We start from the raw sequence: 26,464 nt of genomic DNA, 5'->3' as shown, positions 1-26,464 counted from the left end.
CTTTAAAATAAGCAGTAAGCTTCACTTGAGACCTACCTCGACAACTGTTCACGGAGAGACTTAGAGGATTAAATACTGTGACCTCACCCTCCTCACTCACTGTTATCTCCTTCTGGGGTATCCTCATTGGCCAAACCTCATCATAAACCAGGGGGCAAGTAATTCCATTAACATAGTTCATATGTCTAGAACATTGGGTAGGGTGAAAAATAATGATGGGTGTGGAAGAGCAACTAGAATATATCCAGCACTCATATTGATGGGCTAGAAAACAATATGACAAGTGTTAGTTCTCTCCAAATTGAGCCAATAGATGCAATTTAATCCCAACCAAAATCTCCACGGGTTTATTTTGTGAGATTTGACAAGCTGATGGTTTACATAGAAATGCACATGGCCAAGCCATCCTTGAAGAAGGACAAGGTGGAATATGGGTTAGCAAGGAAGATTATACAGCTAGGTTAATTAAGACTTGAGGTATTAGTTCTAGGATAGACAAATAGGCCACTGGAATGGAATGGAGAGTCCAGAAACAGACACATGCATATACAGATACTGGATTTATTACAGAACAACAGGGAAAGGAGGGTCTTTTCAATAAATGGTGCTAGATCAATGGGATATCCACTTGGGAGAAAATGAAATGAGGCCCTACCTCTTGCCACACCAAATACACAAAAAAACAAACAATCATAGGGAGACCGCATATCTAAAAGTGAAAGACAAAATAATAAAGCTTATAGAACATGAGGGAGGACTGTTGTGACCATGAGTTCTTAAATGGAACGTAAAAAGGACTATCTAGCCATAAAGAATAGGATTTTAAATTGGATTACATTTAAATTAACAAATAATGTTTATCCATTCAAAAATACCATTAAGAGAGTGGAAGCCAAATCACAAAATGAGAGAAGAGTTTTGCTGCATATGCAATAGAAGTGTTCATGTCTAGAATATATGAAGGACTATAATGAGAAAAGTAAACAAGGCAGCCAAATACGAAACTCAGACACTCTACTACAAGAGATCTTCAAATGGCCACTAAAAATGTAAAAAGATGCTTGACATTATAAATCATCTGGAAATTTTAAATGAAAATCCAATGAGTTAGTCACGGAGATATAAAGAACAACATAAGAAATGTAGTCAATAATATAGTAATAACTATGTATAGTGCCAGGTGGGTACTAGACTTACTGGAGGGATCACTGCATAAATTATATAAATGTCCAACCATGAAACTGTGCATCTGAAACTAATATAAAATAATATTGAATGTCAAGTGTAATTGAAAAATAAAAATAATTTTAAAAAGGAAAAAAAAAATGAGATACCATACATACTCACACAAAAAGGCTAAATTTTATTGTTTTTAAAGGATCCAAACCTGACATTACTAACAATTCTGTTGTCAGGTTTGTGGAATAAATAACATTCCTTTACACTGTTGGTATGTCTATGAATTGCTTCTATCAGTCAGGGTCCACTCCAGAGACAGAAACCACACCAAATTGTTTGACCAGAGGCAAATTAATATCAAGAATTGTTAAGCAAGCATTAGACCAATGAAAAGGTAAAAAGAGGACAATGAGTTATCATGGATATAATAATGGCAGGAAGCAGCTGTCACCCTTAGGGCTGGGGAACAAAGAGAAGAGTTTGGAATGACTACATGCTAGAAGCTTAGAGGAGATGTCCTACAGATATGAAACTCAGACCTCTGAGAAAGGGGCAAGGCCTGCTGATGCTCCTGTCCCTGAGTGCAGAGAGGGGTCACCAATGGGAGACTTCTGAGGAGGGGGCACTTCCAGCTGGTGGTTACAACAAGGCTGGCTCTGGAAACATGAGGACAACTGCAAACTGGATTCAGCAGCTGCTCCCAGCAGGAATTGACGCTGCTCTAGCACTCCTTATTGGCAAAGCCTACCAGGGTGCCAGCAGGCAAATAAATGTGGTGTCCATACTATGAGCCCCAACATCACAAGGCATAATACTTAGTGTGGGCTTGAATCTCAGAGACAATTTCTTAACAACCATTATAGTCAAACCATTTGGCTAGTAGGCATCCATATGTACCCTGTACATGTATTTTCTATTCTCTTTGTATTTTTTAACAATATGTAATTGTCCCTCACACAATCAAAATACTGTCACAGTCTCCCCCAAATGAAGAGTAACAAAGTCTGAATAGTCATTGTATACATGTCTGGATTATGTTGATTTGTCCTAAAATTTAGTTACAGCCCCATCTGAAAATTCTGTTACCTAAAGACTAAATTGTAAAGTTAACCTCCACCAACAATCTTTACCTAAAATAATAAGAACCGGAGAAAGCAAAAGAAATCAGTCAAATATTTGCATATAATTCATATATATGTATATATACATATGTATATGTATGTGTGTATATATATATATATATATATATATATATATATATATATATATATATAAAATGCATACATAACAAACTAACAAAGAAACTATGTCTCATTTCTATACATACAGCTTCCGGTTCTGAGGCTGTAGTGAATATCTAAAGCATCCTTCTTCCACTACTCATTCGTATATCCTCTGCCCCAGCTTGTGTCACCTGGTGGGGAGACCCACAGTTTTATTCCTGAAAGGTTTAAATCCTTAATGATCTTGCTGATATTCTGTTTGATGTAGTTTTCTATTAATTGTTACTATTGGGCACAGCAGTACTGTAGAGTTACCCCCAGAGAATCTCCCAGGTGCCAACCATAATCTTCCTTGACACCATTGTATGACAGCAACCCAATTTCCCTTGGAGATCAGGATCAATCACTCCAGCTAGTAGAGTATCTCCCCTTTCCTGTCTGTTGGTTCAGTGGAATAAACATCTCCAAATATCCAATAGCAGATAGCAGTCTCAACTTCCAATTCAATGGAACCAAAGGTGTGTCCCCTCCTGAATGCATTTTTCACTTGGGAAATAAGGCCTCTAAGCCAACAAAGCCCAAAGTGATCAGTAAAAAAACAAAAATTCTGCAAGTGGTTTATTAGGGAGCCACTTCCACTCCCGTCCCTTGATTCCCAGATACACGCATATTGTCTCCCAACTGGTGCCACAACTGAGTCTTTGGCAGCACATCCACTACTCAGTCAGGCCAGCTGTCTGTAGGTGATGTGGCATGAAGTAAGACAAATGAATTCCATGACATGAGCCCACTTATAATATACTTGTTTTGCTGTGAAATCAATTCCTTATTCAGAATCAGTCATTAGAAAGCCATGATGGTGAATACGACATTCCACAAGTGCACACGTGGCAGAGCTAGCAGAAGCAGTGGAGTGAATTCATACCCAAGGCAAGTGTCCATTCCAGTGAGGACAAATTGCTTCCACTTCCCTGAGAGAAGCAATCCTATGTAGTCAACCTACCACCAGGAGGCTGCCTTTTCCCTTCCAACGGAATGGAGCTAAATGTTCCACTTTTCTCTTGGCAGTTTAGGTACTCATCTGTAACAATATCCAGGTAAGACTTGTGAGAAGATATCTCAAAATACTCCTAACCAGTGGACCCCCAGAAACTTCACTGAGGCAGTTTTGTTTCCCATGTTTTACTAAGGTATCTAAAGTCCTTACTGCTTCCTTCTCACCAAGTATAATCACTGAAATGCCATCAGTGTAGAAGAGCAGCATACTATTTTGTGGAACATCAAGATAGTTAGCATATTTCGACAAAATAGAGAGGCAACCAACTGAACGGGAGAAGATTTTTGCAAACAGTGCTTCTCATAAGGGGCTAATATCCAAAATATACAAGGAACTCATGAAACTGAACAACAAAAGCAAACAACCCAATTGAAAAATGGGCAGAGGACCTGAAGGGACATTTCAACAAAGAGGACATACAAATGACAAGTAGACATATAAAAAAATGCTCAACATCACTAATCATCAGAGAAATGCAAATAAAAACCACAATGAGATATCACCTCACCCCAGTCAGAATAGCTATCATCAACAAGACAAATAGTAACAAGTGTTGGAGAGGCTGTGGAGAAAAAGGAACCCTCATACACTGTTGGTGGGAATGCAGACTGGTGCAGCTGCTATGGAAAGCAGTGTGGAGGTTCCTCAAAGAATTACGAATAGAATTGCCATATGACCCAGCAATCCCTCTCCTGGGTATCTACCCAAAAAATCTGAAAACATTTATACATAAAGACACGTGTGCTCCAATGTTCACTGCAGCTTTGTTTACGGTGGCCAAGACATGGAAACAACCAAAATGTCCTTAGATAGATGAATGGATAAAGAAGTTGTTGTATACATACACAATGGAATACTATTCGGCGGTAAGAAAAGATGATATAGGAACATTTGTGACAACATGGATGGACCTTGAGAGTGTAATGCTGAGCGAAATAAGTCAGACAGAAAAAGCAGAGAACCATGTGATTTCACTGATATGTGGTATATAAACCAAAAGCAACAAAAGAACAAGACAAACAAATGAGAAACAGAAACTCATAGACACAGACAATGGTTTGGTGGTTACCAGAGGGTAAGGGGGGTGGGGGGTGGGGGGTGGGAGATGAGGGTAAGGGTGATCGAATATATGGTGATGGAAGGAGAACTGACTCTGGGTGATGAACACACAATGGGATTTATAGATGATGTAATACAGAATTGTACACCTGAAATCTATGTAATTTTACTAACAATTGTCACCTCAATAAATTTAATAAAAATAAATAAATAAAAAATAAATAAAAATTTTCAATTACAAAAAAAGAAAAGAAAAGATGATATAGGAACATTTGTAACAACATGGATGGATCTTGAGAGTGTAATGCTGAGCGAAATAAGTCAGACAGAAAAAGCAGAGAACCATGTGATTTCACTGATATGTGGTATATAAACCAAAAACAACAAAAGAACAAGACAAACAAATGAGAAACAGAAACTCATAGACACAGACAATAGTTTAGTGGTTACCAGAGGGTAAGGGGGGTGAGGGGTGGGAGATGAGGGTAAGGGGATCAAATATATGGTGATGGAAGGAGAACTGACTCTGGGTGGTGAACACACAATGGGATTTATAGATGATGTAATACAGAATTGTACACCTGAAATGTATGTAATTTTGCTAACAATTGTCACCCCAATAAATTTAAAAAATAAATTTAAAAAAAGATAAATAAATCCTGGGGATGTAATATACAGCATAGTGACTACAGTTAATAATACTGTATTGTATATTTCAAAGTTGCTAAAAGAATAGATCTTAAAAGTTCTCATCACAAGAAAACTAATTTGTAACTATGTATAGGTGATCAATGTTAACTAGACTCATTGTAGTACTCATTTCACAATATATACAAATATGGAATCATTACACTGTACACTTGAAACTAATATCATGTTATATGTCAATTATACCTCAATAAAACTCAATTTTTGTAAAAAGAAGGAACCAAAAGAAGAGTAAAAAAAATATTTTCTGAAAGTCAGGGATGCCTGCTGTGGCTTCTGATGGAAGATCTTTGGGGTAGAATAATCATGAAGCTTTGGCTTCCCACCAAATATTAATGACATCTCCCATTACTTTGAGATGAGGAACTGAACTGAGGGAGAACTTGCTTATATGATCATTTTTGGCTTAAAAACAAGACATTAAAAACATGTCCACAATGCAAAATAATGAAGTTGGATGCCTACATCACACCACATACAAAAATTAACTCAAAATGGACCAAAGATCTAAATGTAAGAGCTAAAACTATAAAATCCTTAGAAGAAAACATAGGTATCAATCTTCATGACTTTGGTTGAGGCAATAGTTTCATAAATATGAAAAACAAAAGCACAAGCAACAAAAGAAACAAACTAGGCATCATCAAAATTAAAACGTTGGTGCTTCCAAGGACACCATCAAGACTGTGAAAAGAGTACTCTCAGAATGGGACAACATTTTTGCTAATCATACATCTACTAAAATATTGTATCCAGAATATGTAAAGCATTCTTACAGCTCAATAATAAAACGACAAATAACCCAATTTTAAAATGGGCAAAGGATTTGAATAGAAATTTCTCCAAAGAAGATTTACAAATAGCCAATAAGCACATAAAAGATCTCAACATTATTAGTCCTTGGGGAACTGCAAATCCAAACCACAATGTGATACCACTTCGCCCCTACTAGGATGGCCATAATTTTTTAAAAAATAGTAATAACAAGTGTTGGCAAGGATGTGAAGAAATTGGAACCCTCATATATTGCTAGTGAGAATGTAAAATGGTGCAGCTGCTGTAGAAAACAGTCTGGCAGTTCCTCAAATGGGTAAACAGTGTTTCCACATGGCTCAGAAATTCCATTATTAGAGAAATGAGAACATATCTCCACATAAAAACTTGTACCCACATGTTCATAGCAGCATTATTCACAAAAGCCAAAAAGTGGAAACAACATAAATGTCCGTCAACTGACAAATGGATAAACAAAATGTGGTTGTATTCATACAATAGAACATTATTCAGTCATATAAAGAAATGAAGTATTGATACGTGCTACAACATGAATTGACCTTAAAAACATTAGGCTAAGTGAAATAATCCAGTCACAAGGACCACACATTGTATGGTTTGATTTATACGAAATAATCAGTATAGGCAAATCTGTAGAGACAGAAAGTGGATTAGTGGTTGCCAGCAGTGGGGTTGGGTGTTGGGAAATCATGGCTATGGAGTGTGGGGTTTCTTTCTGGGGTAATGAAAATGTTCTAAACTTGATTGCGATGGTCGATGCACAACTCTGTGAACATACTAAAATTCATTGAATTGTATACTTTAAGTATTATGTGTGTGAACTGTATGGGAATTATATCTCAATAGATCTGTTTTTAAAACATGCCCACAAATAATCAGCAAAATTGAGACTCTGGAAAAATACAGATAAACATCCATCAACAAACAAATGGGAAGAAAAAATTAAAACAGGAGAGAGAGAGAGAGAGAGAAAGAGAGAGAGAGAGAGAGAGAGAGGAAGAAGAAATCTATATTCAAAGAGATTTAAAAGACAAACTGACCAGTTTCAAATTCTGGATATTATTGGGGTCAAATCAAGCAAACTAAAAAAGAGAACACATTCATCAAATGTATGAGACAATTGGAAATTAGGATACTGACTGACTATTCAATGATATTAAGGATTATATTGTTTGGCGTGACAATGGTATTGTGGTTATGTCAAATAAAAGTCCTCATATTTAATAGCTACATACTGAAAAATTTACAGATGAAATGATAAAATATAAGAGACTTGCTTCAAAATATCTACATGAAACAAGACTTAGCATGAATGGAATAGTTGAAGCTGGGTGAAAGGTAAATGGGGATCATTATAACATTTTTTCTTCTTTGGTGCAGGTTTGAAATTTTCCATTAATAAAAATTTTTTAAATAGGAAAATGCCGGAAGCTGGATGTGATGACCCTACACCCCCAGAGAGGCTGACTTTATAATGGGGACCACCCACCTTCACTTTGGGGGTGGCCTTTGACTGCTGAGACTTTGTAGTAAAAGTATGGGCAGAGCACGGACAGGGCAGGGGTCTCTTGCACTGCTCTGTTGGAGAGGTCCCACTCTCAGATGTACAGATGCTGTGGGATAAAATGGGGTATAAATGAAGAGCACCCTGAGTACTTGGAATGCCCTGGAACTCCAGAGACCCTGAGTCTCTTGCCCACAAAGTCAGTGATACTGGAGAAGTTGGGCCCAGCATACTGGTAATACCCTATGAAGCCCAAGTAAATCTGTGGCTATACTGGAAGGAGAGGACCTTGGCTGACATCAACCTGACTCCCAAGTGTACAGGATACCATTTGGGAACTTGGCCTCCAGACTCTTGAAGACACAATTTTTCCAGTTGGCATGTGATGGTACTCCAACTCATTTTATGAGAAACAGTTGAAGCAATAGGGCATATTTAATCTAGGGAAGACTCATGGAAGTTGGGAAGTGGCAAAACAAAGGAAAATCTAAGAAGGGTTAAGGTGGGCAATGCATGGGGCCCAGGATCAAAACCTAGGTTTGTCAGACTCCAGTGTCTTTGCCTTACCAGCAGTAAAACTGGAAAGAAAGTAGTAAGTAATAAGAGAAAAATTAATATGATTTGGTGACTAGAATATATCCTTTCATTGTTTTATGCATTTCTTGACTCAAATCCAAAATGGATTCAAAGCCATTTCTAATGCAGTGTACACATGGAATAAATCTTCTCAAATAAGGTTAAAAACTATTTAGAATCACATAATATAAGAATAACTAAACTGACAATGATTGTGTTTGATCACAAAATACTCTTACATTCATGCTGTCTGTGAGCAGCCATAATAATTGCCAGATTGACATAGAAGTGGCAGTCATCAATATTATTGACTTCAGTAAGTTCCTGTTGCATTAGTAGCAGTGGTATTCATAGTGTTTTGTGATATGAAAAGAGGTTTCCTCACGACACCAGTGGCGCAGTGAATTTTTGATTGTTGAACCTGGAATCTTAGCCCCTTGCCTAGTTCTCCGTACCTCATGATGATTCTGTGAGCTACCAACTAGCCTTTCTTTCAACTTAATTTTTTTCAAGGTGTATTTTATACACAGTTAAGTGTACAAATCTTAACCATACAGACCAATGAATTTTCACAAATGTAGACACTGCGTAGCCAACATCACAATCAAGACATACAACATTGTCATCATTCCAAAGGCTACTGAGTTTGTGCTGAATCGTATGTCTGTTGAGAGTCGGAAATGTTCACATCCTGTTCATATCCTCAGACACAAATTAATACACTTTCCACTTTTAACAAATTTTGTCCATCAGTAGATGAGGAAAATATTGCATGGGCTAAATGATTTCTTTAAAATTTTAGCATTTATTTGTTTCTGTACAGAGTATGTAGTAGAATTGTCATAGACCAAAGCCTCTGCCAAGTTCAACATTGCACTGTGTCCAGAATATTTATTTTCTGGCTAAAAGTCACTTTTAGTTACATAAGTTACATAATCAAAGTTAATTTTATAATAAATCTTCATTTCTTTCTCAGTTTCCTGCATTTTTTACCTTTTCAAAGATCACTAGTAGTTGGCTTTTAGTATCATTTTGACAAATCAAAACTCAAAATTACAGGGCAGCTGCTTAGCTCATTTGGTTAGAGCGTGATGCTCTTAACAACAAGGTTGCCTGTTCGATCCCCACAAGGGCCACTGTGAGCTGCGCCCTCCACAACTAGATTGAAACAACTACTTGACTTGGAGCTGATGGGTCCGGGGAAAACACACTTAAAAAAAGTTAAAAAACAACAACAACAACAAACACGAAACCTTGAAAAAAAATTCATAATTACAACAGTTTTTTTTTTTTTTTACAACACAGTTTTAATCACTTTTCACCAAACTCTTACGGTTATAAACAAGATTAGAGAGCATAAAATCTTCATTGAGATGCTGATAAAACCAAGATGTAGATGTTGGTCAAAGATGATGGCTCCCACACATCATTCATATACAATAGTCCATGCAAGAGATGGTGGTAATTTGCTCTAGGGCAGGGGTTGACAAATTATAAGCCCTTAGGCCAAATTCTGCCACCTGCCTGTTTTTGTAAATAGAGTTTTATTGGAACACATCCACACTCATCATTTCAGTATTGTCTGTGGCTGCTTTTGCTCAGTGAACGCAGAATTTAGTAGTGGCAAACAGAGACTGTATGTGCCCTACAAACCTGAAATATTTACTATCTGACCCTTTACAGAAAAAAATAGCCAACCCTTGGCCTCTAGTGCTATCAGTGCAGGTGGAGACTAATTTTATTATAGATGAGCAGGTTATATTATTGGAAGCAGAGCAGGAACAAGTCTGGTGTGTTCTGGAAACACAGGAAGGCCATAAGTCGACCTAGATACCATCATTTTCCCCCCGATTTTGTAGCACATTTGCACCTATTGCTTTCAATTTGGACATCATTCACTCATTCAATGACTATTCTTTTCGTTCTCACTCTGTGCCAGCACTTTCAGCTGCTTCACACATACACAAACACACAAAAATCATAATAAGGGAAACCAACAAGTAAACAATTACAACACAGAATAGTAAGTAGTAACTAAAAATGAGGGGGAAAGGATGCAACTGATGCTAAGAAGAGGCAATAAACTCTTGTCTCACCATCCACTCAATATGTGTCTGATATTCCACGTAGTTTTCCTCCAATTGTATTTGAATCACATCTTCCCTGGTTGGTCATGCCTCCCCTACTTCAGTCACTAAAATGCATCATCGATCATCATAATAGCAATAATCATCATCATAGCAGCTAATACTCATTGAGCATTTACTGTGTGACAGATACAGCCAGGTACTTTACACATGTTGTCTCATTTAATTATCACAACCCTGTGATATAGATACCATTATTATGCTCAGTTGTAAAATAGGAAATTAAAGGTCAGAGAAGTGAAGTCCTTGGCCCAAGGTCTCATACATGCTCCACAAAGTAGCACTCAGGGCATCTACTATTTTCTCCCTTCTCTGTTCTGGCTCGCTGATGCTGCCTAATGTTAAGATCATTGCTGTTTGATGGCATCACCTACCAAAGGCGCCCATACTGCAAAGTCCTCTGTCTAGAGCATGGGTGTCCAAACTGCGGACCCTGGGCCAACTGTGGCCTGCAATCCATTATTAATTGGCCCGCAGCAAATTCCAAAAATATATTTAGTTTGCTTAAATAAACCAGGTGAGGCAATACGTACTGCACTTCGAGTGAGTGGCCCGGCTGTTTGTGTATTTTACCACATATGGCCCTTGGTAAAAACGTTGAAAAAAGTTTGGACACCCCTGGTCTAGAGTATTAATATTCAAGTCCAGAGGATTGGTTCTTGAAGCTCTTAGTATGGTTTCTCAGAGATGCTAAATATCAGGGAACAATGAACATAGTTTGTGAAAGAGGTCTTTGTAGTTTTTACTTGTGCTTTTCTTACAGTCCCTGCCCTTCGGTCTGCGACCAGATTACCTAGGTTTGAATCTCAGTCCTAAAACTTAAGTGCTGTATGATCCTGGCAAAATTGCTGAACTTCTCCATGCCCTACTTTCATTATTCTTAAAGCTGGAATAATAATATTATCTACCTTAAGTGTTTGTTATAAAACAACCCAGCATTTGGTATGCAGTGCAGGTTTAATAAATGTTAGTTACAATTACTAAGAAGACTGGCTTCTTTTTCCTGCTCTTAAACAGGCTTTATCTATCAACCTCTTGCCTCTTTCTGTACTTCCCATCTGTTCATTTTACCTTACCTTTGTTGATCTTATTCATTCTAATTGCTACTGTCACGCTCTTTCCTATCACGGGAACTTTTTTTTTAATTAAAGTTATTGGTATGACAATTGTTAGTAAAGTTACATAGATTTCAGGTGTACAATTCTGTACCACATCATATATATATCACATTGTGCTATCACGGGAACTTTGATCATGCTGGTCACTCTGTCTGGAATGTTTCTTTTCCCATTTGCCTGGCCAATTCTTGTTTGTCCTTTACACTCCATAAGGGCAAGGACTCCATCTGGGTGTTGCTTACTATTTTACACCCAGGGCTTAATACGGTACTTGGTGTATAGTAGGAACACATTAACGTTTGTTGCATGAATACTAACCTGAGTCTAGAATCTTACCTTGTTCAGTTATTCCTCTGTATATTAATTCACACCCTAGCTATACTCCCCTTTTTTCTGTCTACTCACTGATTCTAGACCATTTTCAACAAATATTCAAATAAACAAATACTATGTTAGGTTCTATGCTAGGGTCTCGGAAAATAAATTTGAAACATACAAATTTTCTGCTCTCAAGAAGGTACTTGTTCATTGGAGGACACAAGCCTCTAAAGATGGAAATTAAAATCCACAGTGATGTGGTATATTTGAGGCCTATATTGGTTTCATTGGGCATAATGGATCCATGGAAAATGAGAATATCAATTTATTTGGGAAAGACAGGAAAGGATTCACAGATGAGGTAATATGTAAACTGAGTCAAAAACAAAGAGTAGCAGTTTACCAAATAGACGAGTAGGGGCAGAGCGTCTGGTGGAAAGAATTCCAGGGCAAAGGTATGAAACCTTTTTTTTGTTGATCCTTACTTTTACGACCTGTTTCTTTATTACCCTTTTGACATTAGACTATTTTTCATCTCTAATAACTACACTACTACTCAGTTTCCCACTTTTCAATGTTTATACATTATATATGTTGTTTGTTCTCATTCCCAACTTTTTCCTCTGCTCTGGGTTTCCATTGCACATACTAATTTAGCACCCTTTCTGGTACTCCTTTGTAATATATGGAAGAAGTTTAGTTCCAGCAAACCTTGGTAAGCCGCCATAAATAGGAGCGTAGTGGCGAGACTCTGGAGGAGCATTGAAAAGGCAACACGACGACTCGGGCTTTGCACGCACTGTGGTTTTAGGGGTCCGCCTGTTCTCTCTGCGCCTGTGACTTCAAATCTGTGACGTGAAGGCGCTTTGTCGACTAGAGCGCCCCATTCCGATCCTTCTGGATCAGAGGCTCTAGGACGCCTCCGCATCAGGCCAAGTCCAAGGCGCGCGAGGTGCCCACCCTGCACTGCCGGAAGGAGAGGGGCGGGGCCTGCAGGCTTGTCGCTGGGCCCGAACAGGCTGGGGGAAGGGAGCGCGGGGCGGACAGTTTCTGGGGAAAACAAAGGGCGCGTGCAAGCTTGCCTCCTGAGGCTCTCCTTCCTTGCAATTCCTCCCGCTTTGCTGAGTTGGGAGCCGCAACCTCCAGCACAGACAGGTAGGTCCTGCCTCACGGACCGGGGAAGGGGTGTCCTGGGTGGGGGGTGCGAGGGATGGGGTTTGCCCAGGCGCTCGCTTTCGGGCCTGGCGCAGTGGGGGGAGGCAGTTCCCAGCCCAGCTGCTCGGCCCCGAGGCGGTGTTACTCACCTTAACCCTGGCTGCAAGGCTTTCGTCATGGTTGTGCCAGTTGCGCGGCTAAGAGTCCGCCCGGAGATCAGCGCGGGGCCAGATGGGCCTAGCGCTCCAAAAGAGCTGGAAGACCTGGAGCAGGCTCGCGTTGGGACTGACGCCCAGTATTTATTGTTTCAAACTCGAACGGACTTCCCAGTCCTGGGTCTGTCACTGACTGGGTGTCTAGCTTTCAGCGAGTCCCTGCCCTCTCCCTGCTTCACTTTGCTCGGCAGTGGAGTAGAAGGTAGAACTCGGCTGTCTGCAAGACCCTGCAGCATTGACTTTCTTTCGTTCTAATATCCACGAATGTTCTCTGCCCAGAGTTTACCCTTTGTCTACCCGTCCTGAGCAACGATGCCTAGCAGGAGTCGGGAGTGGCAGGGCTGGGCATCCGAGCAGCTAGGCGAGGAAATTCTCTCTCTGTTCTGAAAATAACTATGAAAAGTCTTTTTAATACTAATGACTGTCCCGAAAACTGGAAACAACATTCATTCAATGCTTAGTTGAATGTCAACTCTGAAGAATGCTCTTGTGAATGCTTTACTGTTAATTATTTTAACCAGATGACTGTTAGACCAAAATGTTTTGTGTTCAATGAACACAATACACTGCTTAGCAAGTCTCATAATAAAAGACTTGAGTGATTTAACTGTCCAGACCCAATCGCTGAAAGAAAACCTTGAGCTCTCATATGTAAGAACACTTCCATAATCCATTACCATACAGCAGTTTTTAGAGTTGCTTCTTAGCTTGGTATTGCCCTTTCAGGAAACACTGGAGTCGAAATTACATACACTTTATTTTACACAAACTTAACTATAAAGGCAAAGACTTATAAATACCATGGACCGACATTGTGGTGTCATTCCGATTCCTCCACATAAGGAACTGGTGAGAATAATGACAACCATATATTATGCAAAACAGTGTAATCTTCACAACATTGAGAGGTGAATGTTTATTGATCACCATACTTAAAGAGATTATACTTTATCTCATAACCAGTATGATGAAGGGAATGTTTGCAGGGTTGGTCGAGTCGGGGGCTGTCTTTTGGGTGCCCCACCTCATTCTTCAGTATTTCTGGGAAGTGTGGACTGGCACGGATCACTTCTGTGTTTTGGCATCTGCGTTAGGAACCACAGGCAGTTGTGTTTCTCTGCTTGTCAACCCTGGGAACAGCAGTGAAACATCCAAGCTGATCACCCGGTGACTGCAGTCTTTCTGGCAGCTTAGCTGTATTTTCTGCTGCCAGGAAGCGGGAGGGGGGCCCAGATTAACAAACCTCTTTCCTGGGAAGAGTCTTTCTCATTGGAGCCAAAGTGCACACAGGTCCACTAGTTGGGTACCTGTGACCCTCTTTCTATAGCACCAGCTGACCCCTTGCTCATATGGGCTGTACATGTACCTGCCCCCGACCTCATGTACAGAATGTACAGGGTAAGAGGCTCTTGGCAAAACCCCGCCTGTGCCACACCTGCAGGTTCTAGGCAAGGAGTGGCTGACATGAAGGTGGGCGTTCTTCAGGACGTGGGGCCTGATGACTTCCCACATGGCAGAAATTGAGAGGGAAATTCTGGGAGATACCTGCTGAGCCAGCCCTGAGTGTGACTTTAGGACTGGCTGTTTGGCAGGACCTGGGGATGCTTTGGTCATGTTTTCCCTCTGTTCATTCATTCTTTCCCTCCAAAGTCAATCAGTGAAGCTTACTCTGTGCCAGGATGCTGACCCACTCACTGGGATCAGCAGCGCGGGGGACAGTAAGTTTGGGAGGACAACAGGAATTCAACTCTAAGCCCGCTGGATCCCACGCATCCTCACTTCCCCATTCCCTGTACCAGTTGGTGCAAACTCTTGCCACTTCTGCATCCTGAATAGTTTTTAAACCTACCCAACTTCTGTTCGCCGCCTCCACTGCTACTCCAAAGTTCAAGCCAGCAACGTTCTATTTTATTGACTTGTTACTTCTTATTTTAAAAGACCCAAATCATTGCTTGCCCCTCAGCCCTCATGGGAAAGCCACCACTCCTACCATCACCACAGCAACAACACACAACAACATACAACAGCCCAATGAGCTCTGTATGACCCCTAATAAACTGTGTAAGAGATGAACTTTCCTTTTCTTCCTCTGCTTTCCAGGGTGTTTTTAAAAGTTTGTATTGAGATATATTTTACATAGCATAGACTTGATTCATTTTAAGTGTTCGCTTCAAGGATTTTTAGTAAATCCTACATTCCAGTTTTAGACGTTTCCATTACCTCAATGGCATGTCTCTCTTACCCATTTGCAGTCCATCGTTGTTACCACCCCAGCCCCTGGTCACCTCTAATCTGCGTTCTGTGCCTATGGATTTGCCTATTCTGGACATTTCACATAAATGGTATGACACAGCATGTGGTCTTTTGTGACTTCTTTTACTTATCATGATGTTTTCCAGGTTTATTCATGTTGTTGTGTATATCAGTGCCTCATTACTTTTGATGGCTGAGTAATGTTCCACTGTATATACTACCTTTTGTTTATCCATCTATCATTTGATGCGTATTTGTGTTGTTTCCATCTTTTGGCTGCTGTGGTTAGTGCTGCTATCAACATTTGTGTGCAAGTTTTTGTTTGAAGACTCATTTTCAGTTCTTTTGAGTGTATATCCAGGAGTTGGGTTGCTGGGTCATATTGTAACTACATGTTTAATCTTTCCCAAATTGTTTTCCAAAGGGGCTGCTCATTTTACACTTATTATATTTACATGTACTGACAACAACATATGAAAGTTCTTATTTTTCCACATCCCCACCTACAATTATTTTTCTTTTTTAAAAAGATTATAGCTACCTTTGTGGATGTGAAGTAATAGCTCATTATGGCTTGAATTTTCATTTCCCTAATCATTAATTAATTATATTGAACATATTTTCATCTGGTTGTTGGCCATTTGTATATGTTTTTTGGAGAAGTATCTATTAAATATTTTGCCCATTATTCAATTCGGTTGTTTCTCTTTTTATTATTGAAATGTAAGATTTCTCTATATACTTTGGATACAAGTCCTTTATCAGGTATATGATCTTAAAATATTTTCCAAGTCTGTGGCTTGTCTTTTAATTTGGGGTTTTTGTTTATTGAGGTAACATGAGTTTATGACATTATTTATGTTGCAGGTGTACAACACTGTAATTCGATATCTGTATATACTATAGTGTGCTCATCACCAAAGTCTAGTTTGCATCCATCACTATACACTTGACTCCCTTTACTCATTTTGCCCTCCCCGCACCTTCCTTCCCCACTGGTAACCACCATTCTGTTGTCCATATGATATTGTTTTGTTTTTTTGTGTACAGTACATAATACTTGATAATGATAATAAACAACTACTGTGTTCCCTGAAAATAAGACCTAGCCGGACAATCAACTCTAATGTGTCTTTTGGAGCAAAAATTAATATAAGACCGGGTATTATATTATATTATATTACATTATATAAGACCCGGTCTTATATAATGTAATATAATATAATATAATATAATATAATATAATATAATATAATACCCGGTCTTATATTAATTTTTGCTTCAAAAGACGCATTCATGCTGATTGTCTGACGAGGGCTTATTTTCGGGGAAACATGGTATGTTACTGGTTTATGTGTTTACTATATTATACTTTTAATCCGTATTTTAGAGTGTACCCTTTCTACTTATAAAAAAAAAACTGCTGTAAAACAGCATGCCCTATTGTGCTGGCAGCAGCCTCATACATCTCCTGTTTACTTTGTCTCTTGGTTGCATCATTTTGTCTTATGCTTGATTTAATTTTGTGTTGTTTTATACAGTAACATGCTTTACAGGCTTGTAGCCTAGGAGCAGTAGGCTGTACCACGTAGGTTTGTGCAAGTACACTCTATGATGTTTGCACAACAATGAAATCACCTAATGACATTTCTCAGAACGTATCCTCATTGTTAAACAGTGCATGACTACAGTTTTCATATTTTTTGGATAAGTACCTGAAAGTGGAATAGCTGGATCATATGGTTGTTCTAGTTTTAATTTTTTTATGAACCTCCATACTGTTTTCCATAGTGGCTGCGTGAATTTACAATCCCACCAACAGTGAAAGAGGATTCCTTTTTCTCCATTTCCTCTCCAACACTCATAATTGTCTTTTTGATAATAGTTATTCTAACAGGTGTGAGGTTATATCTCATTGTAGTTTTGATTGGCATTTCCCTAATAATTAGTGATGTTGACCATCTTTTCATGGGCCTGTTGGCCATCTGTATGTCTTCCTTGGAAAAATGTCTATTTAGATCCTCTATCCGTTTTTTAATTAATTGTTTTTTGGTTTTTTTGTTATTTTTATTTTTGAGTTGTATTACTTCTTTATGTATTGTATATATTAACCCCTTATCAGAAATATCATTTGCAAATACCTTCTACCATTCATTTGGTAGCGTTTTCATTTTGTTGATGGTTTCCTTTGCTGGGCAGAAGCTTTTGAGTTTAATGTGGTCCCATTTGTTTATCTTTGTTTTTGTTTCTCTTATTGTTAGAGTCAAATCCACCAAAACACTTCTAAGGCTGATGTCCAGGAGCTTAGCACCTATGTTTTCCTCTATGCATTTTATGGTTTCAGGGCTTACATTCAGAATGTTAAGCCAGTTTGAGTTCATATTTGTGAATGGTGTAAGAAAGTGTTCTAGTTTCATTCTTTTACATGTGACTGTTCTGTTTTCTTAACATTAATTGAAGAGATTTTCCTTTCTCTATTGTATGTTCTTGATTCCTTTGTCATAAATTGTTGTCCATATATGTGTGGGGTTATTTCTGGGCTTTTAATTCTGTCCCATTGGTCTGTCTGATTTTCTGCCAATATGATACTATTTTGATTACTGTAGCTCGAAAAGTGTGTGTGTGTGTGTGTGTGTGTGTGTGTGTGTGTGTAATTTGAAATCAGCCAGTGTGATACTTCCGACTTTGTTCTTTTTTCTCAGGATTGCTTTGGCTATTTGGGGTATTTTCTGAATCCATACAAACTTTAGGAGTTTTATTCTATTTCTGTGAAAAATACTATTGAGATTTTGATAGGGATTCCATTGAATCTGAAGATGGCTTTAGGTAATATGGACATTTTAACAATGTTAATTCTTCCAATACATGAGCTCAAAATATCTTTCCATTTCTTTGTGTCTTCTTCAATTTTGTTCAACAGTGTCTTCTAGCTTTCAGTGTACAGGTCTTTCACCTCCCTGGTTAAATTTATTCCCAGGTATTTTATTCTTTTTGTTGTGATTTTAAATGGGGTTGTTTTCTTCATCTCATTTTCTGATAGTTTGTTGTTAGTGTATAGAGACACAGCAGATTTTTGTATATGGATTTTGTGTCCTGCAACTTTACTGTATTTGTTATTTCCAATAGTGTTTTGTTTTTGTTTATTGTTGTTGTTGTTGTTTTTGCCTAATTGCTCTGGCTATGACTTCCAGTACTACGTTGAATAACAGTGTCATGTGGGCATTATTGTCTTGTTCTTGACCTTAGAGAAAAAGCTTTCTTTTCTTCACCATTGAGTATGATGTTACCCATGGGTTTGTCATATGTGGCCTTTATTATGCTAAGGTACTTTTCTTCTATACCAGTTATTTTTTTTTTAAATTAAATTTATTGGGGTGACAATGGTTAGTAAAATTACATAGATTTCAGGTGTACAATTCTGTATTACATCATCTATATATCACATTGTGTGTTCACCACCCAGAGCCAATTCTTTTTCCATCACTGTGCATTTGATCTCCTTTACCCTCATCTTCTATACCAATTTTATTGAGGCTTTTTATCAAGGATAGGAAGGTAGAGGCCTGTTAAGTCATTGCAGTGGCCCAAACATGTAACTTGAACCTGATTGTTCTGGATGTTCTAAAACCCTTGGGATATAAGAAGACAAGTGAAAATGAGCTGGAAGGAATTGGCATTTTCTTGAACAGCAACAGCAAACCCCCTAACATTGGCTTGAAGCAGAAGAATAAGGGAGGCAGTAATGTTATGACCACTTGCTTTTAGATATAATCTATTTCTTTGAACAAACTGTTACCTGTTAGAGTCATTAAGAATAAGAAAAATAGAAGTTTTTATAGATATAGATATAATGGTATTTCTCAACTCTCAATTCTGTTGCATTGATCTATATGTCTATATTTGTGCCAATACCATACTGTCTTGATTACTGTGGTTTTATAATAAGCTTTGAAATTGTGAAGTATGAGTCCTCTAATTTTGTTTTTCAAAATTTCTGTATACATTTTACAAACAGCTTGTCTACTTCTGCAAAAACAAACATGTTTTGTTTGTCTGTTTATTTTTTGTTTATTTTTATTGGGAAATATTGGGGAACAGTATGTTTCTCCAGGGCCCATCAGCTCCAAGTCATTGTCTTGCAATCTAGCTGTGGAGGGCGCAGCTCAGTTCCAAATCCAGTCGCTGTTTTCAGTCTTTAGTTGTAGGGGGCATAGCCCACCATCCCATGCAGGAATTGAAACTGAAACCTTGTTGTTGAGAGCTTGCACTCTAACCAACTGAGCCATCTGGCCACCCAAAATGCAACTGTTTTAAGTTCATTTTCAGGTTGTTCATTGATGATATGTAGAAATACAATTACATCCTTCATATTGGTCTTACATCCTGCAACATTGCTGAACTCAACTAAGTTTCAGTGGGGTGTGTGCATGTGTGTGTGTGTTCCTTAGGTATTTTTTACATATAGAATCAAGTCATTTGCAACTAAAACTACTTTAATTCTTCCATTCCAATCTGGATGACTTTTATTTCTTTTTCTCGCCAGATTGCACTGGATAGAACGTCCAGTACCATGTTGAATATGAATGATAAAACTAGACATCTGATTTTAGGGGGAAAGCATTCAGTTTTTCACCATTATACATTGTTAGGTGTAGGTTTTTCATACCATGTTTCCCCCAGTATTAGACCTAGCCGGACAATCAGCTCTAATGTGTCTTTTGGAGCAAAAAATTAATGTAAGACCCAGTCTTATTTTACTATAAGACCGGGTCTTATAATATAATATAATATAATATAATATAATATAATATAATGTAATGTAATGTAATGTAATGTAATGTAATGTAATGTAATACAATACAACATAATATAATATAATATAATATAATATAATATAATATAATATAATATAATACCAGGTCTCATATTAATTTTTGCTTCAAAAGACGCATTAGAGCTGATTGTCCGGCTAGGTCTTATTTTCGGGGAAATACAGTAGATGCCATTTATCAGGTTGAGAAAGTTCCCTTATATTCCTAGTATTCTGAGAGGTTTTTTTATATATAGGTTTGTTTTTTTGTTTGTTTGTTTGTGTGTTTTTTTAATTGGGGAAGGAGAACAGTTCTTTATTGGGGAACAGTGTGTACTTCCAGGACTTTTTTCCAAGTCAAGTTGTTGTCCTTTCACTCTTAGTTGTGGAAGGCGCCATTCAGCTTCAAGTTGTTGTCTTTTCAGTTTTAGTTGTGGAGGGTGCAGCTCAGTTCCAGGTCAGGTTGCCGTTGCTAGTTGCAGGGGGCGCAGCCCAACATCCCTTGCATGAGTCGAACTGGCAACCTTGTGGTTGAGAGGTCGCACTCCAGTCAACTGAGCCATCCGGGAGCTCAGTGGCAGCTCAGCTCAAGGTGCTGTGTTCAATTTTAGTTGCAGGGGGCACTGCCCACCATCCCTTGCTGGAGTCGAGGAATCGAACTGGCAACCTTGTGGTTGAGAGCCCACGCTCCAACCAACTGAGCCATCTGGGAGGCAACTCAGCTCAAGGTGCCATGTTCAATTTTAGTTGCAGGGGGTGCTGCCCACCATCCCTTGCGGGACTCGAGGAATTGAACTGGCAACCTTGTGGTTGAGAGCCCACTGGCCCATGTGGGAATCGAACCGGCAGTCCTCGGAGTCAGGAGCACGGAGCTCTGACTGCCTGAGCCACGGGGCCGGCCCGAGAGTTTTTGTTTTGAATGGGTGCTGGATTTTGTCAGATTCTATATCTGTATCTTACTGTGTATTTTCTCCTTTATTCTATTAATATGATGTATTACATTAATTGATTATTAGATGGTGAACCAATGTGACATTTCTGGGATAAATACTATTTAATCATTGTGTATAATACTTTCTATATGTTGCTGGATTTAGTTTGGTAACATGGTGTTGAGGATTTTTGCATATGTATTTATGAGGGATACTAAACTGCTGTTTCCTTTTGTTGTGATGTCTTTGTCTGGCTTTAATATAGCCTCATATTATGACTTGGGAGGTGTTTCTATCTGGAAGAGTTTTGAAGGCTAAGTATTATTTCTTCTCTAATATTTGATGGTATTCGGTAGTGATGCCACTGGACCTGGGCTTTTCTTTTGGAGGAGAATATTTAATTACAAAATAAATTTCTTGAATTGTTATTGATCTATTCATTTTATAAATTTCTTCTTGAGTTGGTTTCAGTACATTGATTCTTTTGGGAAATGTGTCAATTTCCTCTAAGATATGTAATTTGTTGGCAAGAAGTTGTTTATAGTGTTTTGTTATAATACTGTTGATTTCTCTAAGATTGAGAGCGATGTCCTATCTTTCATTGTTGATATTGATAATTTGTATCATCTCTTTTTTTTTCATGGTGGAGGTAGCTAAAACTTTGTCAATTTTGTTGATCTTTTGAAAGGACCAAATTTCTCTATTGATTTTCTGTTCTCTGTTTCACTGATTTCTACCCTAACCATTATTGTTTACTTTCTTTGGCTTCCTTTGAGTTTAATTTGCTCTTGTTTTTATAGTTTCTTAATGTGGAAATTTAGGTTATTGATTAGAGATCTTTCTTATTTTTTAATATAGGTTTTAATGCTATAAATTTCCTCCTATACTCTGCACTAATGGTATTCCATAAATTTAAATATATTATTTTCATTTTCTTTAAAGTTCAAAATACTTTGTAATTTCTTTAGCCCATGGATTATTTGTGTGTAGCTTAAGTTTTAAATATTTGTAGATTTCCCAAATTTCCTTCTGCTATTGATTTCCAATTCCACTGTGATTGGAGAATATACTTCATTATTTCAATCCTTTTTAATATATGGGGAAATATTTTATGGCCTAGCATATGATCTTTCCTGTATAATGTCACATGTGTGCTTAAAAGAATGTGTATTTTGCTGTTTTGGGGTGAAATGTTCTATTTATGTGAATTAGGCTATGGGGGTAGATAGTATTATCTAAGTCTTCTATATCGTTATTGATTTTCTTTATAATTGATTTGTATGTTATTAAAAGAGGGGTCTTGAAGTCTTCATCTATTATTTTTGAATTATTTTTTTTGTCTTTAATTCTACAGTCCTTGGGGCCTCCACTGCCCATTTAGAACTACCATGCCATAGAGATGGTGGGGGGAATGGAAACAGCTCCAGATTAAAATGCCACAGGTTACCACCATTTTTACAGTTCAATAGTTTTTCTTGAATTAATGCTTCTCAATTTCTTGTATAATTTTGGTCAATTTCAAGTGTCATGAAGGGTTGTTTTTGACAACTTTGTCCAGTTTATCTTTGCTTTCTGAGGAGTAGTTTTGCTGAGCTCTTCACATAGCCATTCAGAAGTCCTGCCTATATTTATGTTAAGCATCAATTTTGAGTAATTTATTTTTTCCAGTTGGATAATTTGTTTTGCTTTATTTTGTAACTGGAGCTAAAATGTAGACATTTGGGATTTCAAGTTTTTAGCGTGATTCTTGTGCTACAGAAAAAGTAGAGGCAAAGTTATTTTTTTCCAATTCCTAATGCAATCATTCTGCTCAGATGGAACTGCCAGTCATTCAGGAATCAAAATGCCCTAGTTTTTGGCTTGCAGCCTTCCAGAGGATGATGTTTCTTTCTTTGTAGTAACCATGAAGAGACTGAAGTTGACCCATATGTGATTGCCTACTCTGACTAGAATTTCTAGCTATGGGAATTTCCCAAGTATTTATGATTATTCTGCAACCAATGATTGTTGGATCTTGATTTAATTTAATTTACATAAAAAAGTATTGAGTCCTTAGTATATGTTTGGCACTGTGGGGGTTACAAAGAAATTTGTTCTGTGACCTCATGGAATTTACAGCCTATCTGGAGAATCAAAGCTTACATACTTGAATCAGTCAGGAGGAGGACAGTTCAGATCCAGACAATACCGTCATGTTTGGTTCAAACTGTATGTGTTGTTGACTAGAATAGTCTGTTCCCTTTAATCATATATACCTACTTCTTCAGCATGTACCTCAAGCCGTAAAATAGGGAGTCCTGGCACATAAATTGCCATTCACAGGGAAATCATGAATCATTCAATCTGACTAACACTGGCCCACCTCCCACTTGACTCTCCTAGAAACCATATTTGCCATTTGTTTCTCCTGTAGCACTTTTGCCTTATCCTTTGTATTGAACACCCCTTGTAACCTTCTGCTGCTGCCTTCCACAGTCTTATCTTGTCCTATTAGTAGGTCATCTTTGGACTACCTCTGACTGTTTCTCTTTTGGTTTTAGCTGTGCTCACAACCTTCCACTTAGACACTGATGGAAATCCTCCTTGGATTGCAATACCTGACTCTCAGGAAATCTGTCCTTCAAATAGTGATTGTAGTGACTCCATCATGTGTCCTTGTAAGATACAATGGTGCCCCAGTAGACAATATATCTGGCAAGTATGGTCCTGAGAAAAGCTGCCTCCTTTCATATTAAGGATACTAACCAATAAGCCAGCTAACAGAACACAAGAGTATAGTTGCTAGCCTTGGGGTTATCTTGCTCCACTTACTTTCCCTGGAAAGCACATACATACACAGATACGTGAACAGAGCCCTGGTTCAGTTTTCACTATAAAGGCACTAACCGTAACACCTATGCTTCTATTGGAACATTTTTCTACCAATTCATGATAGCTGCCTAGATTTCATAATGATCCCTGAGGTGCCAAAACATCCCAAGGCACGTAGGGGTACTGTTCATTTATACCACATCTTATCCCACAATATTTATGCATCTGAAAAAGTGTCTTCTCCAACACAACAGGACAGGACACCTCACATGGCTGATGGGGTGCTCTGTCCATACTTTTACTACAAATCCTCAGCCAAAGGCCGCTTGCAAAGTACAGGTGGGTGGTTCCTGCTATAAAGTCATCCTCTCTAGAGTATAAGGGTGCCCCCTCCAGTGGGCACCAGGGTCAAAGGCTTCATCCAGAAGCAGCAACAGACTGACGCCTGTGCTCAGCAGAGCTTGACGAAGATTCAGAAAAACCTGACTTAGCACCTAGATATGAAATGTGTTGACGTGTGTGTGTAACCATGGGTTGGAGGAAGTTCACTTACATTGCCAGTTATAAGTCGTCATGGGCCAAGTCCAAGCCCAAGTTCTCTGCCTGTCCATAATGTTATCCCAGTGTGCCTGTGTAGCTCCTGGAAGAAGTCACTTAAAGACTTTTGGTGGCACTGCATTTGACATTATATCCTTTGGCATGTATAAATATGAAGTCTGTGCACTATAAGCAAGGACACAGAATGAAAACCCAAAGGGCAGCAGCACATAGTACTCTTGACCCTAGACCACCCTTGTTTGACATAAACTTTACTTCAACGTGTCCTGCCTGCCTCCCAGTACCACGCACAAGCCATACTCATTACAGTAGATGCACTGACGAAATTGGCCATGTCCTACTTGACGTTATTGTCTCTCACCAAGGGCCACAGTTGCCATTCCTTTTCTTTTTTCCAGTTTGAAACCATTCTTTATTTTTAATGTAGCTAGAGATAGCCAGTAACTATATATTTTTAAGCAGAAAAAACTGCTTTTCCTTCTTACACCATTATTAGCATAAGAACACTTCTGTTTAGAAATGATATTGAGTTTCTATGAAAATGAAGAATGTATTTGTGGAACTTAAAAGGCTAAAAAGCACAGTACATATTTTTTAGAAGACCAATTTTTCCTGTACCCATTTATGGTAATACTTGCCATGTTAGAATGTACTTAGGTTATGTATAGTTAAGTAAATCAAATCAAATAAGAAATCCAGAAACAACTCGTCTTGAGTTATTCACAGCGTACACTGGAAATTTTGACAAAGGAGAACACATACTGGGAATGCCAAAAAAATGTATACACATTTTAAGAGGTGTTATCTATGCTTAATCAGTAGTTCGCCGTAATCAGAGGTGTCTGGATGCTGATGGGAACCACTCTGAGCACCTCTTGCAATTGCAGAAGTCAAACATGACTTGTATTCACCTTTTGTCATCGATATATATTATTACAATTTTAATACAGTTTTCCTTTCTTAAAATGTGTATACATTTTTTGGCACCCTCTGTATTAACAAAAAGAACACTGGTGAGCTCAAATACAAGTTTCTATGCTGAGTATTTTTAAAGGGTTTTAAAAACTTGCTCGATTAGCATACAGCTTTTTCTTACTTATATAACAGATGCATTTCTATCTGCTTGTATACAGCAAAGGGTTAGAATCTGAATCAACTTATGATTTCAGAGATGTGCTATTTCAAAAATGCATTCAATGGAATTTACTTCACTGCTCCTACCACCAGTTCTTCAAATAAGCAAAATACAGAGGGTCTTATCCCTTGAAATTGCACTAGCATTTTAGTTGAAAGACTGGAAAAAAAAAAACTAGAAATTCCTGGTACAGTGCCTGGCCTTAGTTTTATTTAATATAGGAACTGAATGTACACTAAAAAAATCATCATTTTCTTTATCCTTGGAGGAAAGGGAAGGAGAGAAAGGAGAGGTGGAAGTATGATCGCAGTATATATAAGAGCTGAGTAGGAGAACACTGAATCTTTCATAGCCAACAACTCCACAATGAAGAACAACCATGGATCTCATCAGTTTTATCATTCATGTTGGATCAAGCAGTTAGGTTCCCCTCTGTGTATCTCAATTAATTCAAACCTCATACTCTCCAAAATACAAACACAAACTCAATTGGTATTTCCTAAGTAGAAGATCAAATACCAAAGGGAATTTCTCCTTCCAACATCTTTTGACATGAGAAGATTTCACCGAAGTAGAAATCTAACACTTAAATATGAAGTCTCTCAGTCAAGTAAGAAACGACAGCTGTTATGGGTATTGCCGTACGTAGTCACTATATGTATTATGTATTAAATTAAACCCAGCATTAAATATGCTTGCTCAATTATGCTGTGAATGCTGATGGCAGTGAAGATGCTAGTGAAAAGGGACTATCTTTAGCTCAAGAAGAGTAAGGGGCGGGGAGGAAATGTGAAAACAAGTAGAAAGGTGACAAAGAGTTGGGCACTTTCTGACCAGGAAAGGTGATTTCTAAAATATAGAAATATAAAAAGAAAATTATTCCCTTATTTCCCCTGTGTGGAAATAATACG

General features: G+C 38.2%; 1 protein-coding gene across 3 annotated transcripts in view; it reads left to right on the top strand.

Annotated features, from left to right (window-relative positions):
- Nucleotides 1-12,611: 12,611 nt before the first annotated feature.
- TMLHE (trimethyllysine hydroxylase, epsilon) overlaps nt 12,612-26,464 on the top strand; it is a 65,595-nt gene continuing 51,742 nt past the window's right edge. Inside the window, exons 1-2 of one of the 3 annotated variants that reach the window (XM_019716081.2) lie at nt 12,612-12,839; nt 15,307-15,396. The gene's annotated coding sequence lies outside the window, so the exon portion shown is untranslated. The remainder of the gene's footprint in view (nt 12,840-15,306; nt 15,397-26,464) is intronic. The other 2 variants (XM_019716080.2, XM_019716082.2) reach the window with 2 other exon arrangements.

This window comes from Rhinolophus sinicus, chromosome X, assembly GCF_036562045.2.
Source record: "Rhinolophus sinicus isolate RSC01 chromosome X, ASM3656204v1, whole genome shotgun sequence".
NCBI classification, from domain to species: Eukaryota; Metazoa; Chordata; class Mammalia; order Chiroptera; family Rhinolophidae; genus Rhinolophus; species Rhinolophus sinicus.
The sequence above is the reverse complement of the archived record's forward strand: the minus strand, read 5'-3'. Positions and strand labels throughout refer to the sequence as shown.